Source organism: Oncorhynchus mykiss, chromosome 12, assembly GCF_013265735.2.
Source record: "Oncorhynchus mykiss isolate Arlee chromosome 12, USDA_OmykA_1.1, whole genome shotgun sequence".
Classification (NCBI taxonomy): domain Eukaryota; kingdom Metazoa; phylum Chordata; class Actinopteri; order Salmoniformes; family Salmonidae; genus Oncorhynchus; species Oncorhynchus mykiss.
Genome location: NC_048576.1, coordinates 99,887,402 through 99,901,805, shown reverse-complemented (window position 1 = coordinate 99,901,805; position 14,404 = coordinate 99,887,402). Strand labels below are relative to the sequence as shown.

At 42.6% G+C, this 14,404-nt stretch overlaps 1 protein-coding gene across 1 annotated transcript in view; it reads left to right on the top strand.

Moving 5' to 3' along the window:
- LOC110539068 (NLR family CARD domain-containing protein 3) overlaps positions 1 to 14,404 on the top strand; it is a 1,005,455-nt gene that overhangs the window by 933,079 nt on the left and 57,972 nt on the right. The gene's annotated exons all lie outside the window — the stretch shown is intronic.

The following is a 14,404-nucleotide window of genomic DNA, read 5'->3' as shown; positions in this document are numbered from 1 at the left end:
AAGAGTCAAGACTACATTACCCATCCTCAAACACTGTCAACCAAGAGTCAAGACTACATTACCCATCCTCCAACACTGTCAACCAAGAGTCAAGACTACATTACCCATCCTCCAACACTGTTAACCAAGAGTCAAGACTACATTACCCATCCTCCAACACTGTTAACCAAGAGTCAAGACTACATTATCCATCCTCCAACACTGTTAACCAAGAGTCAAGACTACATTACCCATCCTCCAACACTGTTAACCAAGAGTCAAGACTACATTACCCATCCTCCAACACTGTTAACCAAGAGTCAAGACTACAATACCCATCCTCCAACACTGTTAACCAAGAGTCAAGACTACATTACCCATCCTCCAACACTGTTAACCAAGAGTCAAGACTACATTACCCATCCTCCAACACTGTTAACCAAGAGTCAAGACTACATTACCCATCCTCCAACACTGTTAACCAAGAGTCAAGACTACATTACCCATCCTCCAACACTGTTAACCAAGAGTCAATACTACATTACCCATCCTCCAACACTGTTAACCAAGAGCCAAGACAACATTACCCATCCATCCTCCAACACTGTTAATCAAGAGTCAAGACTACATTACCCATCCTCCAACACTGTTAACCAAGAGTCAATACTACATTACCCATCCTCCAACACTGTTAACCAAGAGTCAAGACTACATTACCCATCCTCCAACACTGTTAACCAAGAGTCAAGACTACATTACCCATCCTCCAACACTGTTAACCAAGAGTCAAGACTACATTACCCATCCATCCTCCAACACTGTTAACCAAGAGTCAAGAATACATTACCCATCCCCCAACACTGTCAACCAAGAGTCAAGACTACATTACCCATCCTCCAACACTGTCAACCAAGAGTCATGACTACATTACCCATCCTCCAACACTGTCAACCAAGAGTCATGACTACATTACCCATCCTCCAACACTGTCAACCAAGAGTCATGACTACATTACCCATCCTCCAACTGTTAACCAAGAGTCAAGACTAAACCAGTTCACCTTGGTGTTGTGCAGACTGGTTTTATATTATTATTAACCATTTCACACAAACCAGGGAAAAAAATGCAACAATATGTCTGTGAAACTATACATTCACAGTATTATGAATGAATTGTGGTTTATTTGGTAGCATTTCGTAGTATGACTGATTTTATTAATTGCATTAGTACTGTATAAAGTTAGAGGTGCACTATTTGATAGATTCCCCGGCTCCCTCTACCTCTGGCTTCCAGTGGAGAGACCAGAGGTCAACCTACCTCCGCCCCCCTCCCCATCTCGTACTTCTGAGTGGGAGACCTTCCCAGGCAGTAGCCTGCCTAGCTTCCAAACTAGAATCAGGACGCCCACTCCGACAAGGTTAATTGACCCACAGTCCCACACGGTGACATGATATCATTGACTTGACATGCAAATGAGTGTTAGAAAACCGATCACGCAAATGTCACCATTCCGCATTTTTTGCAAGATGCCGCCCTGGGCGGCTGCCCATGTCACCCATACCTAAGTCCGCTACTGTTTACAATAATTAGGCCTCAATAAGCCATACCAAAAAAAGATATTAACCTAGTGATGCAAAATGCAACAATTTCAAAGATTTTACTGAGTTACTGTTCATATAAGGAAATCAGTCAATTGAAATAAATGAATTAGGCCTTAATCTATGGATTTTACATGACTGGGAATACAGACAGATACGCATCTGTTGGGTCACAGAACAGAAAGTAGGGGCATGGATCAGAAAACCAGTCAGTATCTGGTGAGACCATCGGCCTCATGCAGCACAACACATCTCATTTGAATAGAGTTGATCAGGCTGTTGATTGTGGCCTGTGAAATGTTGTCCCACTCCTCTTCGATGGTTGTGCGAATATGTTGGAAATTGGTTGGAACTGGAACATCCTGTCCTACAAGCCTATACAGAACACCCCAAACGTGCTCAATGGGTATGTCACCCTGGTGAGTATGCAGGCAATGGAAGAACTGGGACCGTTTACGCTTCCAGGAATTGTGTACAGATCCTTGCGACATGGGGCCGTGCATTATCATGCTGAAACATGAGGTGATGGCGGAGGCTGACTGGCACCACAATGGGCCTCAGGATGTGGTCACGGTATCTCTGTGCATTCAACGTGCCATCGATAAAATGCAATGGTGTTCGTTGTCCGTAGCTAATGTCTGCCCATACCATAACCCCTCCGCCACCACGGGGACCTCTGTTCACAACGTTGACATCAGCAAACCACTCGCCCACACGATGCCATTGACGTGGTCTGCGGTTGTGAGGCTGGTTGGAGGCACTGCCAAATTCTCTAAAACTACGTTGGAGGCAGCTTACGGTAGAGTAATTAACAACAGCTCTGGTGGACATTCCTGAAGTCAACATGCCAATTGCAGTCTCCCACAAAACTCTGTGGCGTCGTGTCGTGTGGCAAAACTGCACCTTTTATGATTATTATTCCTGTATCTCAACAAGGAACACAGACAGACCTCTTTTACAGCTGGGCCCTGCGTATACATGTCTATACATACAGTTTAGGTACAATGATTAATAAACTAAACAAGACGAACAAAACCAAAAATACAACAACAGATTTCATTTCCACACAGGGTATTCTACTAACAGCACAAGAACATTATCCGAAACAGTTACAAGCAACACAAAAACAAAAATAAAATGCTCCAATAAATAATTAAAATGAGCAACAGGGGGACAAGAGTCTCACGTTTTAAGTTTAGTCTGCAGGCTATTCCATAGGCGAGGAGCGTAACAGGAACAGGCAGCCATACCCAACTCTGTGGAAACCGCATGGGCCTCAAGTGTAATCCGACGCTTGAGACCTGGTGTTAGGAATTATAATTATAATATTGATGAGTGATGATAAATCAGAAGGTAGTTTATTCACAAGTGTTTTATAGACAAACACGAGAGCATGTTGTTCTCGTCTCACGGACAGCGAAGTCCAACCCACATTATGATATAAAACACAGCGGTGAGTTCTGTAGCTAGCACCCGTAATAAACCCCTAATAAACCTAAGTGCGCAACGATAAGTAGCCTCCAGCGATTTAAGCATGGATGCCGTAGCATGCATGTAGATAATATCCCCATAATCTATAACAGACATAAAAGTAGCTTGCACAATTAGTCATCTATTTGTAGAGGACAAGCATGTCCTGTTTCTATAGAGGAAGCCTAGCTTGATTTTTAGCCGTTTACAAAGTTTGTCAATATGCATTTTAATAGACAGTTCATCATCCCTAAGTATTTATATGCAGAGACTTGATTCATTTTAGTGGCCTTTTATTGTCTCCAGCACCTGTGTAATGATCATGCTGTTTAATCAGCTTCTTGATATGCCACACCTGACAGGTGGATGGATTATCTTGGCAAAGGACAAATTCTCACTAACAGGGATTTGAAAATAAATGTGTGCACAACATTTTAGAGAAATAAGCTTTTTTAAGTTTATGGAAAAATTCTGGGATATTTTATTTCAGCTCTCGAAACATGGGAACCAACACTTTACATGTTACGTTTTAGTTCGGTGTAGAATAAAACAGCTACCAGCTGAGTTTTCCTGCGCTGCTGCCAGAAAGAACAGACATCCTGAAGTTTACGTCAGACTCAGTGTTGTGACACATCTCAGAGGAATTCACAGCTTTAGTTGACAGTAGGTATCATTTCCCATTGTTCTGATGCCTATTCAATCTGTCCTTGCGACCTTGGGGGCTCAAGTGGTCAGGAAGCAGACAGTATACCTGAGTTTTCCGCACGGTTCCACTCTGAAACAATGTAGACGCCCTGAGGTATCGCTTTCCTGCAGTCAAATGACCAAATCGCCCTCTAGTGGCCTCATGGGTGGGATTTGATTGTTTTTCATAATTTAATAATTAACACTTCTTTATTTAAACCCCCCCCCCCCCCCCCCCCCCAGTGTTTCTATGGCAAACTGTCTTGCTAAATTACTGTATTCTGTGATGTATACAAAGTTTAATATTGAGATGCAAACTCAACATGTAATACATTTCAACTCTGTATCTGACATGGTTCAGGTGTCTTATTTTGTTAAAGCCCATAACCATGTGTGTGAGGTGTATACTTTTGTTTCAAAGTAAATTTGTTTAAGACTACCCAGAAAACACGCTGTGTGACCCTGATTTAGCCCACTGCAGTAAAAGGTTAACTCACTTGTTGCTGAGAGTAGTCTACACTCAGGTGACTGTAGTGTCATGGCAACCACTCACACAACGTCATGTGTAATCCAGTAGTCTCTGTATAGACCTATAATATAAAGGAGTGGTAGTTCATTTCAAGAGTTGATGAAATCCTTGTTTTTCTTTCTAGGCCAGTGATATAGGCCTGCCATGTTATTGTAAAACCTCTTCATGGGCTAACCCCACGTACTGAGGACCAGAGAATCAAACATTTCACCAGGATATTTTTGACAAGAGGACTTTTTTATTATTAGTCAACACAGCTCCACCCTGTTCACTTCCCATCAAGCACAGGGATGACATCAGCTACTCCTAGTTTCCGTGGAAATGAGTGGGCCTACATTCAAGTCTACCTGTCCGTCAGGTACAGGTTTAGTCTTAGCAGACAGGTCTGTGTAAACTGAGGCAGATGCTGGCTAACCAAAGAAGTAACCCAAGTAATCTGTTTACGTTACTAATTTACTAACGACTGAGTTACTAATTACTTTGTCATTTAATCTGATTACAAATCTGAAGTAATCAGCCCAAACCCGTTGGTTGACCACATCCCATCAGGCCCATGTGGACTCTGAGAGGGGGTGTTTTGTCTAGTCTACCTTTGGCAGACCTTGAGCTACTCAGCTACCACTTATTGTCTTGGCTGATCTGTTCAGGACTCAGGATACAGTCTGTGGGGTCCCACCCTGACCTCCACATTACTGGCAGTAGTGAAGGACAGGACTCAGGAGACAGTCTGTGGGGTCCCACCCTGGCCTCCACATTACTGGCAGTAGCGAAGGAAAACGTGTACTATAGTTGAACATCACCTTTTGACTCTTCTGGGTGTTGCCTCTTCTTATTGTCTTCACCATAAATACTTTTTTTTAGATTTGAAACAAACACAGGAATCAAGAGAATCACAACCCTCAGATCATTTAGGGTCAGGGGTCACCAACCTTTTCTGGAATCAAGATCACTTTGAGTCAAAATGCAAGCCGAGGTCTAACACTCAGAGTTTCTGCAACATTAACGTATTCAAAACAGTTCTGGTAGCAATGAGGTTTGTGCAGTAGGCTTTAGGCCCAATGCAGTAGGCTTTAGGCCCAATGCAGTAGGCTTTAGGCCCAATACAGTAGGCTTTAGGCCCAATGCAGTAGGCTTTAGGCCCAATACAGTAGGCTTTAGGCCCAATACAGTAGGCTTTAGGCCCAATACAGTAGGCTTTAGGCCCAATGCAGTAGGCTTTAGGCCCAATGCAGTAGGCTTTAGGCCCAATACATTATCACTGCATATTAGCTATGCTTGAATTGCCCTGTCAATGTTGCTCTTCTCAGACCATTTTGAAATGACATTTCAACATTTTAAGTATATGATCACACTGGTAATACATTGTTTGTTGTATTGTGAGGCACAGCTGAATGAGCATAATCATGTGTTTTATTTTAATTTACTGGACTGATGGCCTGCATCTGATTGTCAGTCTGAGGGGACGGAGGGAGCAGCAGTGAGGCTGCCTGTCACCAGACTAACCAACCCTCCCCTACTGTCTGAATACCCATAACAGTCTACTAATGCCACTTTCAAGACAACTGGGAACTCGGAAATGTCCGACTCCAGTGCCTTCAAGACAACTGGGAACTCGGAAATGTCCGACTTCAGTGCCTTCAAGACAACTGGGAACTCGGAAATGTCCGACTCCAGTGCCTTCAAGACAACTGGGAACTCGGAAATGTCCGACTTCAGTGCCTTCAAGACAACTGGGAACTCGGAAATGTCCGACTTCAGTGCCTTCAAGACAACTGGGAACTCGGAAATGTCCGACTTCAGTGCCTTCAAGACAACTGGGAACTCGGAAATGTCCGACTTCAGTGCCTTCAAGACAACTGGGAACTCGGAAATGTCCGACTTCAGTGCCTTCAAGACAACTGGGAACTCGGAAATGTCTGTCTTCTGACTTCAGTGTGTTCAAGACAACAACAAAAAAAAACGAGCTCCGACTGTGAAAATCGTTTTGAACAGTCATCCAACTCAGACTTCCGTGTCGGATACTCTGGCACCTTTCTAGAACTCCGATGTTACTACCTGAAGATCAATGATGTCATCATTTGACCCATTTGTAATTTTTTTATAGAGTTCCCAGTTGTCTTGAAAGCACCATAAATAGTATGCGATCTGTCAATGATTTTCGAGGCCAGTATAACGAAGATTTAAATTACCATCCAGATGTGTTTACACTTGATTAATATCAAGACATAAAGCGTGCCTGGCTACCTACATGTGGTCACGCAGATCAGATCACAATGTGTTTTTTTTAATCGTCTACACCTGTCTAAACATGTGGGCACAATCAGAACGTGGACAACATCAGGACAAAGGGAGCATGTTAGCATGCATCAGAAGGCACAGCACAGTAGCTCTCTCCAGGACCAGTTTCAGAGAACACCTATGACTCGCTGTTAATAGTGTAACACCTGGAAGGACAAGGGATTCACTAGAATTATATTTAGTGGGTTTTATTGCAGGGTTTTATTGACACTAGTGTGCATCATGTTGTGTGCAGAAGAGGCCTTGGCCTTCTGGGATGGTTCGATGACAAGACCATCATGGAAAGAGTTGTTCAGCTGTAGAGACACAACACAGTAATTCAGTATGTCTGGTCCTCCATCATGTTGTTCAGCTGTAGAGACAACAACACAGTAATTCATTATGTCTGGTCCTCCATCATGTTGTTCAGCTGTAGAGACACATTACAGTAATTCAGTATGTCTGGTCCTCCATCATGTTGTTCAGCTGTAGAGACACATTACAGTAATTCAGTATGTCTGGTCCTCCATCATGTTGTTCAGCTGTAGAGACAACAACACAGTAATTCAGTATGTCTGGTTCTCCATCATGTTGTTCAGCTGTAGAGACAACAACACAGTAATTCAGTATGTCTGGTCCTCCATCATGTTGTTCAGCTGTAGAGACACAACACAGTAATTCAGTATGTCTGGTCCTCCATCATGTTGTTCAGCTGTAGAGACACAACACAGTAATTCAGTATGTCTGGTCCTCCATCATGTTGTTCAGCTGTAGAGACACAACAACACAGTAATTCAGTATGTCTGGTCCTCCATCATGTTGTTCAGCTGTAGAGACACAACAACACAGTAATTCAGTATGTCTGGTCCTCCATCATGTTGTTCAGCTGTAGAGACACAACACAGTAATTCAGTATGTCTGGTCCTCCATCATGTTGTTCAGCTGTAGAGACAACAACACAGTAATTCAGTATGTCTGGTCCTCCATCATGTTGTTCAGCTGTAGAGACACAACAACACAGTAATTCAGTATGTCTGGTCCTCCATCATGTTGTTCAGCTGTAGAGACAACAACACAGTAATTCAGTATGTCTGGTCCTCCATCATGTTGTTCAGCTGTAGAGACACAACACAGTAATTCAGTATGTCTGGTCCTCCATCATGTTGTTCAGCTGTAGAGACACAACAGCACAGTAATTCAGTATGTCTGGTCCTCCATGTTGTTCAGCTGTAGAGACAACAACACAGTAATTCAGTATGTCTGGTCCTCCATCATGTTGTTCAGCTGTAGAGACACAACACAGTAATTCAGTATGTCTGGTCCTCCATCATGTTGTTCAGCTGTAGAGACACAACACAGTAATTCAGTATGTCTGGTCCTCCATCATGTTGTTCAGCTGTAGAGACACAACAACACAGTAATTCAGTATGTCTGGTCCTCCATCATGTTGTTCAGCTGTAGAGACAACAACACAGTAATTCAGTATGTCTGGTCCTCCATCATGTTGTTCAGCTGTAGAGACACAACAACACAGTAATTCAGTATGTCTGGTCCTCCATCATGTTGTTCAGCTGTAGAGACAACAACACAGTAATTCAGTATGTCTGGTCCTCCATCATGTTGTTCAGCTGTAGAGACACAACACAGTAATTCAGTATGTCTGGTCCTCCATCATGTTGTTCAGCTGTAGAGACACAACAGCACAGTAATTCAGTATGTCTGGTCCTCCATGTTGTTCAGCTGTAGAGACAACAACACAGTAATTCAGTATGTCTGGTCCTCCATCATGTTGTTCAGCTGTAGAGACACAACACAGTAATTCAGTATGTCTGGTCCTCCATCATGTTGTTCAGCTGTAGAGACACAACACAGTAATTCAGTATGTCTGGTCCTCCATCATGTTGTTCAGCTGTAGAGACACAACACAGTAATTCAGTATGTCTGGTCCTCCATCATGTTGTTCAGCTGTAGAGACACAACAACACAGTAATTCAGTATGTCTGGTCCTCCATCATGTTGTTCAGCTGTAGAGACACAACAACACAGTAATTCAGTATGTCTGGTCCTCCATCATGTTGTTCAGCTGTAGAGACACAACAACACAGTAATTCAGTATGTCTGGTCCTCCATCATGTTGTTCAGCTGTAGAGACACAACAACACAGTAATTCAGTATGTCTGGTCCTCCATCATGTTGTTCCGCTGTAGAGACACAACAACACAGTAATTCAGTATGTCTGGTCCTCCATCATGTTGTTCAGCTGTAGAGACACACAACAACACAATAATTCAGTATGTCTGGTCTTCCATCATGTTGTTCAGCTGTAGAGACACAACACAGTAATTCAGTATGCCTGGTCCTAGTTACCATAGTTACAGTAGGGATTTAAATTTTTTATACAAAAGGGGAAAAACACAATGCCCATTTCAATGAGGATAAAAGTATCTTGTTTCAGGTTAGCTCTACCTTTCTCTTTGAAAACCAAATGGAATGTTGTGAGGGAACTGAAATCATAGCCTCATACCAGACTTGGGTAAAGGTCACATCATTGTAAGTATTTGAGGTGAACTTGATTTCCACTGATCATTAAACCTTTGGGACTATTCCATTCCATTTCAACAACAACTTGAAATTGTGGTAAGAATAAATCATGGAGTGACAGTGACACTCTGCCTCCACCTAGTGGTATCCCCACAGAGTTGTACAGGGGTCCACCTAGTGGTATCCCCACAGAGTTGTACAGGGGTCCACCTAGTGGTATCCACACAGAGTTCTACAGGGGGAACCCTGTATACCTGCCATGTCATATCAACAAATATGGTTTAGGGTTTACAGTGCCTTGCGAAAGTATTCGGCCCCCTTGAACTTTATGACCTTTTGCCACATTTCAGGCTTCAAACATAAAGATATAAAACTGTATTTTTTTGTGAAGAATCAACAACAAGTGGGACACAATCATGAAGTGGAACGACATTTATTGGATATTTCAAACTTTTTTAACAAATCAAAAACTGAAAAATTGGGCGTGCAAAATTATTCAGCCCCCTTAAGTTAATACTTTGTAGCGCCACCTTTTGCTGCGATTACAGCTGTAAGTCGCTTGGGGTATGTCTCTATCAGTTTTGCACATCGAGAGACTGAATTTTTTCCCCATTTCTCCCTGCAAAACAGCTCGAGCTCAGTGAGGTTGGATGGAGAGCATTTGTGAACAGCAGTTTTCAGTTCTTTCCACAGATTCTCGATTGGATTCAGGTCTGGACTTTGACTTGGCCATTCTAACACCTGGATATGTTTATTTTTGAACCATTCCATTGTAGATTTTGCTTTATGTTTTGGATCATTGTCTTGTTGGAAGACAAATCTCCGTCCCAGTCTCAGGTCTTTTGCAGACTCCATCAGGTTTTCTTCCAGAATGGTCCTGTATTTGGCTCCATCCATCTTCCCATCAATTGTAACCATCTTCCCTGTCCGTGCTGAAGAAAAGCAGGCCCAAACCATGATGCTGCCACCACCATGTTTGACAGTGGGGATGGTGTGTTCAGGGTGATGAGCTGTGTTGCTTTTACGCCAAACATAACGTTTTGCATTGTTGCCAAAAAGTTCAATATTGGTTTCATCTGACCAGAGCACCTTCTTCCACATGTTTGGTGTGTCTCCCAGGTGGCTTGTGGCAAACTTTAAACAACACTTTTTATGGATATCTTTAAGAAATGGCTTTCTTCTTGCCACTCTTCCATAAAGGCCAGATTTGTGCAATATACGACTGATTGTTGTCCTACGGACAGAGTCTCCCACCTCAGCTGTAGATCTCTGCAGTTCATCCAGAGTGATCATGGGCCTCTTGGCTGCATCTCTGATCAGTCTTCTCCTTGTATGAGCTGAAAGTTTAGAGGGATGGCCAGGTCTTGGTAGATTTGCAGTGGTCTGATACTCCTTCCATTTCAATATTATCGCTTGCACAGTGCTCCTTGGGATGTTTAAAGCTTGGGAGATCTTTTTGTATCCAAATCCGGCTTTAAACTTCCTCACAAGAGTATCTCGGACCTGCCTGGTGTGTTCCTTGTTCTTCATGATGCTCTCTGCGATTTTAACGGACCTCTGAGACTATCACAGTGCAGGTGCATTTATACGGAGACTTAATTACACACAGGTGGATTGTATTTATCATCATTAGTCATTTAGGTCAACATTGGATCATTCAGAGATCCTCACTGAACTTCTGGAGAGAGTTTGCTGCACTGAAAGTAAAGGGGCTGAATAATTTATAATAAATATAAATATCCAATAAATGTCGTTCCACTTCATGATTGTGTCCCACTTGTTGTTGATTCTTCACAAAAAAATACAGTTTTATATCCTTATGTTTGAAGCCTGAAATGTGGCAAAAGGTCGCAAAGTTCAAGGGGGCCGAATACTTTCGCAAGGCACTGTAGATCTGGCATCATTGGGTTCACTCAGGTGCTGTAGTACAGGAAGTGTTCTGGATCTCTTTCTACACTGAGGACAGTCATAGTCTCCTGAAGGAGCAGGTTTCTCCCAGTATCTGGTGATGCACTGTCTGCAGAACGTGTGTCCACAGGTGATAGAGACAGGATCCCTCAGCACCTGGTGACACACTGCACACCTGGACTGATCCTTTGTCAGAGAGCTGAAAGAACATTATTAAAACATAAAGACGTTGTGATCCTTCACGGCTATTTCTCAGCTAATGTAATATCATGATTAACTTCTTAATATATTCCGAGATTAAAGGGCATTGGTCCACTTTGAACATATTCAGGAAGATCCATTGACCAGCCAGTCACTCTTCATAGAGACAGCTGGGTACCGGAGACTGATCTCAGGGTCTGGTTGGAGCCTCAGGAAATATCAAGTAGATTTCCACAATGCATGTTTAGTAATTAAACCTTCTAGTATTCCATACAGTAATGATGATCAGTAGTAGTAGAAAGCAGCCTGTATCATTATTTAACCCCTAGTATTCCATACATTAATGATGATCAGTAGTAGTAGAAAGCAGCCTGTATCATTATTTAATCCCTAGTATTCCATACAGTAATGATGATCAGTAATATGAAAAGGCATTGAACGTTGAACCCCCAACCTCCCAACCAGGTCGTAGTCTGTTACATTCTCACATTCTCCACAAATCTATGAGAAATTCCCCTTTTTTATAATGTATCATGTATAGAAGTAACCTTACTTTGGGTCAAAGGGCATTGGTCCACTGATAACATTGAGGATTGTCCCTGGAGCAGTCATAGAGAGACAGCTGGGTACTGCTCTCTGGGTGTGGGGGTTGGCAGCGCCCCCCTCCTCTCTCTCCTCAGAGACATTCATCTTAGGGGCATGTTCCAACTTCCAGAAATACAGCGCTATAAAGAGTCACACACACTTCCTTGATCAAACATATACTTCCTAGTGTGTAACAGGCTCGTAAAGACATGCAGTACTACCCAGATTGACACATCATACCTCCATCAAACACCCATCTAATAATAACACAAGTTGTCCCTTACTTCAGTATTCACCCTCTGTTCTGGCTGTTACATTACTGTTTCTGAAATACAATACCGTACAGACTTCTCTCCATTCCATTTCAACAATAACTTGTAGTTGTGGTAATAAATCATGGTGTGACAGTGACACTCGGCCTCTACCTAGTGGTGTATCCACACAGAGTTTCCCTGTCCAGAGTTCTATAGGGGTCCACCTAGTGGTGTCCACACAGAGTTCCCCTGTCCAGAGTTCTATAGGGGTCCACCTAGTGCCAGGTGCCAGGTGCCAAGTGCACCGGTTTGAGGTGTAGTAGGTGCCAAGTGCACCGGTTTGAGTGTGTGAAGAACTGCAGCGCTGCTGGGTTTTTCACACTGAACAGTTTCCTGTGTGTATGGAATGGAATGGTCCCCCACCCAAAGGACATCCAGCCAACTTGACACAACTATAGGAAGCATTGGAGTGAACATGAGTCGGCATCCCTGTGGAACCCTTTCAGCACCATGTAGAGTCCATGAGACTGTTCTGAGGACAAAGGGTGCTACTCAATATTAGGAAGGTGTTCTTAATGTTTTGAACACTCGGTGTATATGTTAGCTATTTACAGGAATAGACTGGCCCAAAGTGGTGTATGTGCATGTATTTCAATCAGTGGTGGTCAGTGTCATTTAAGACTTGGGAGGACACATTTTGGTTTCATGACTGTCATTCATGTTCCATTCACCCGTTCAATGTAACAGCTATACAGTTGAAGTCGGAAGTTTACATGCACTTAGGTTGGAGTCATTAAAACTCATTTTTTCAACCACTCCACACATTTCTTGTTAACAAACTGTAGTTTTGGCAAGTCAGTTAGGACATCTACTTTGTGCATGACACAAGTCATTTTTCAACAATTGTTTACAGACAGATTGTTTCACTTATAATTCACTGTATCACAATTCCAGTGGGTCAGAAGTTTACATACACTAAGTTGACAGTGCCTTTAAACAGCTTGGAAAATTCCAGAAAATGATGTCATGGCTTTAGAAGCTTCTGATAGGCTAATTGACATCATTTGAGTCAATTGGAGGTGTACCTGTGGATGTATTTCAAGGCCAACCTTCAAACTCAGTGCCTCTATGCTTAACATCATAAGAAAAATTTAAAAAATCAGCCAAGACCTCAGAAAAAAAATTGTAGACCTCCACAAGTCTGGATCATCCTTGGGAGCAATTTGCAAATGCCTGAAGGTACCACGTTCATCTGTACAAACAATAGTACGCAAGTATAAATACCATGGGACCACGCAACAGTCATACCCCTCAGGAAGGAGACACGCTCTATCTCCTAGAAATGAATGTACTTTGGTGCGAAAAATACAAATCAATCCCAGAACAACAGCAAAGGACCCTGTGAAGATGCAGGAGGAAACAGGTACAAAATAATCTATATCCACAGTAAAACGAGTCCTATATCGACATAACCTGAAAGGCCGCTCAGCAAGGAAGAAGCCACTGCTCCAAAACAGCCATAAAAAAGCCAGACTACGGTTTGCAACTACACATGGGGACAAAGATTGTACTTTTTGGAGAAATGTCCTCTCGTCTGATGAAACAAATATAGAACTGTTTGGCCATAATGACCATCGTTATGTTAGGAGGAAAAGGGGGAGGCTTGCAAGCTGAAGAACACCATCCCAACCGTGAAGCACGGGGGTGGCAGCATCATGATGTAGGGGTGCTTTGCTGCAGGAGGGACTGGTGCACTTCACAAAATAGATGACATCATGAAGAAAGAAAATTATGTGGATATCTTGAAGCAACATCTCAAGACATCAGTCAGGAAGTTAAAGCTTAGTCGCAAATGGGTCTTCCAAATGGACAATGATCCCAAGCATACTTCCAAAGTTGTGGCAAAACGGCTTAAGGACAACAAAGTCAAGGTATCTGGAGTGGCCATCACAAAGCCCTGACCTCAATCCCATAGAAAATTTGTGGGCAGAACTGAAAAAGCGTGTGCGAGCAAGGAGGCCTACAAACCTGACTCAGTTACACCAGCTCTGTCAAGAGGAATGGGCCACCATTCACCCAACTTATTGTGGGAAGCTTGTGAAAGGCTACCCGAAACGTGTGACCCAAGTTGAACAATTTAAAGTCAATACACTCAATTAGTATTTGGTAGCATGTAAACTTCTGACCCACTGGGAATTTGATGAAAGAAATAAAAGCTGAAATAAATCACTCTACTATTATTCAGACATTTCACATTCTCTTAAAATAAAGTGGTGATCCTAACTGACCTAAGACAAGGCATTTTCACGAGGATTATATGTCATGAATTGTGAAAAACTGAGTTTAAAGGTATTTGGCTAAGGTGTATGTAAACTTCC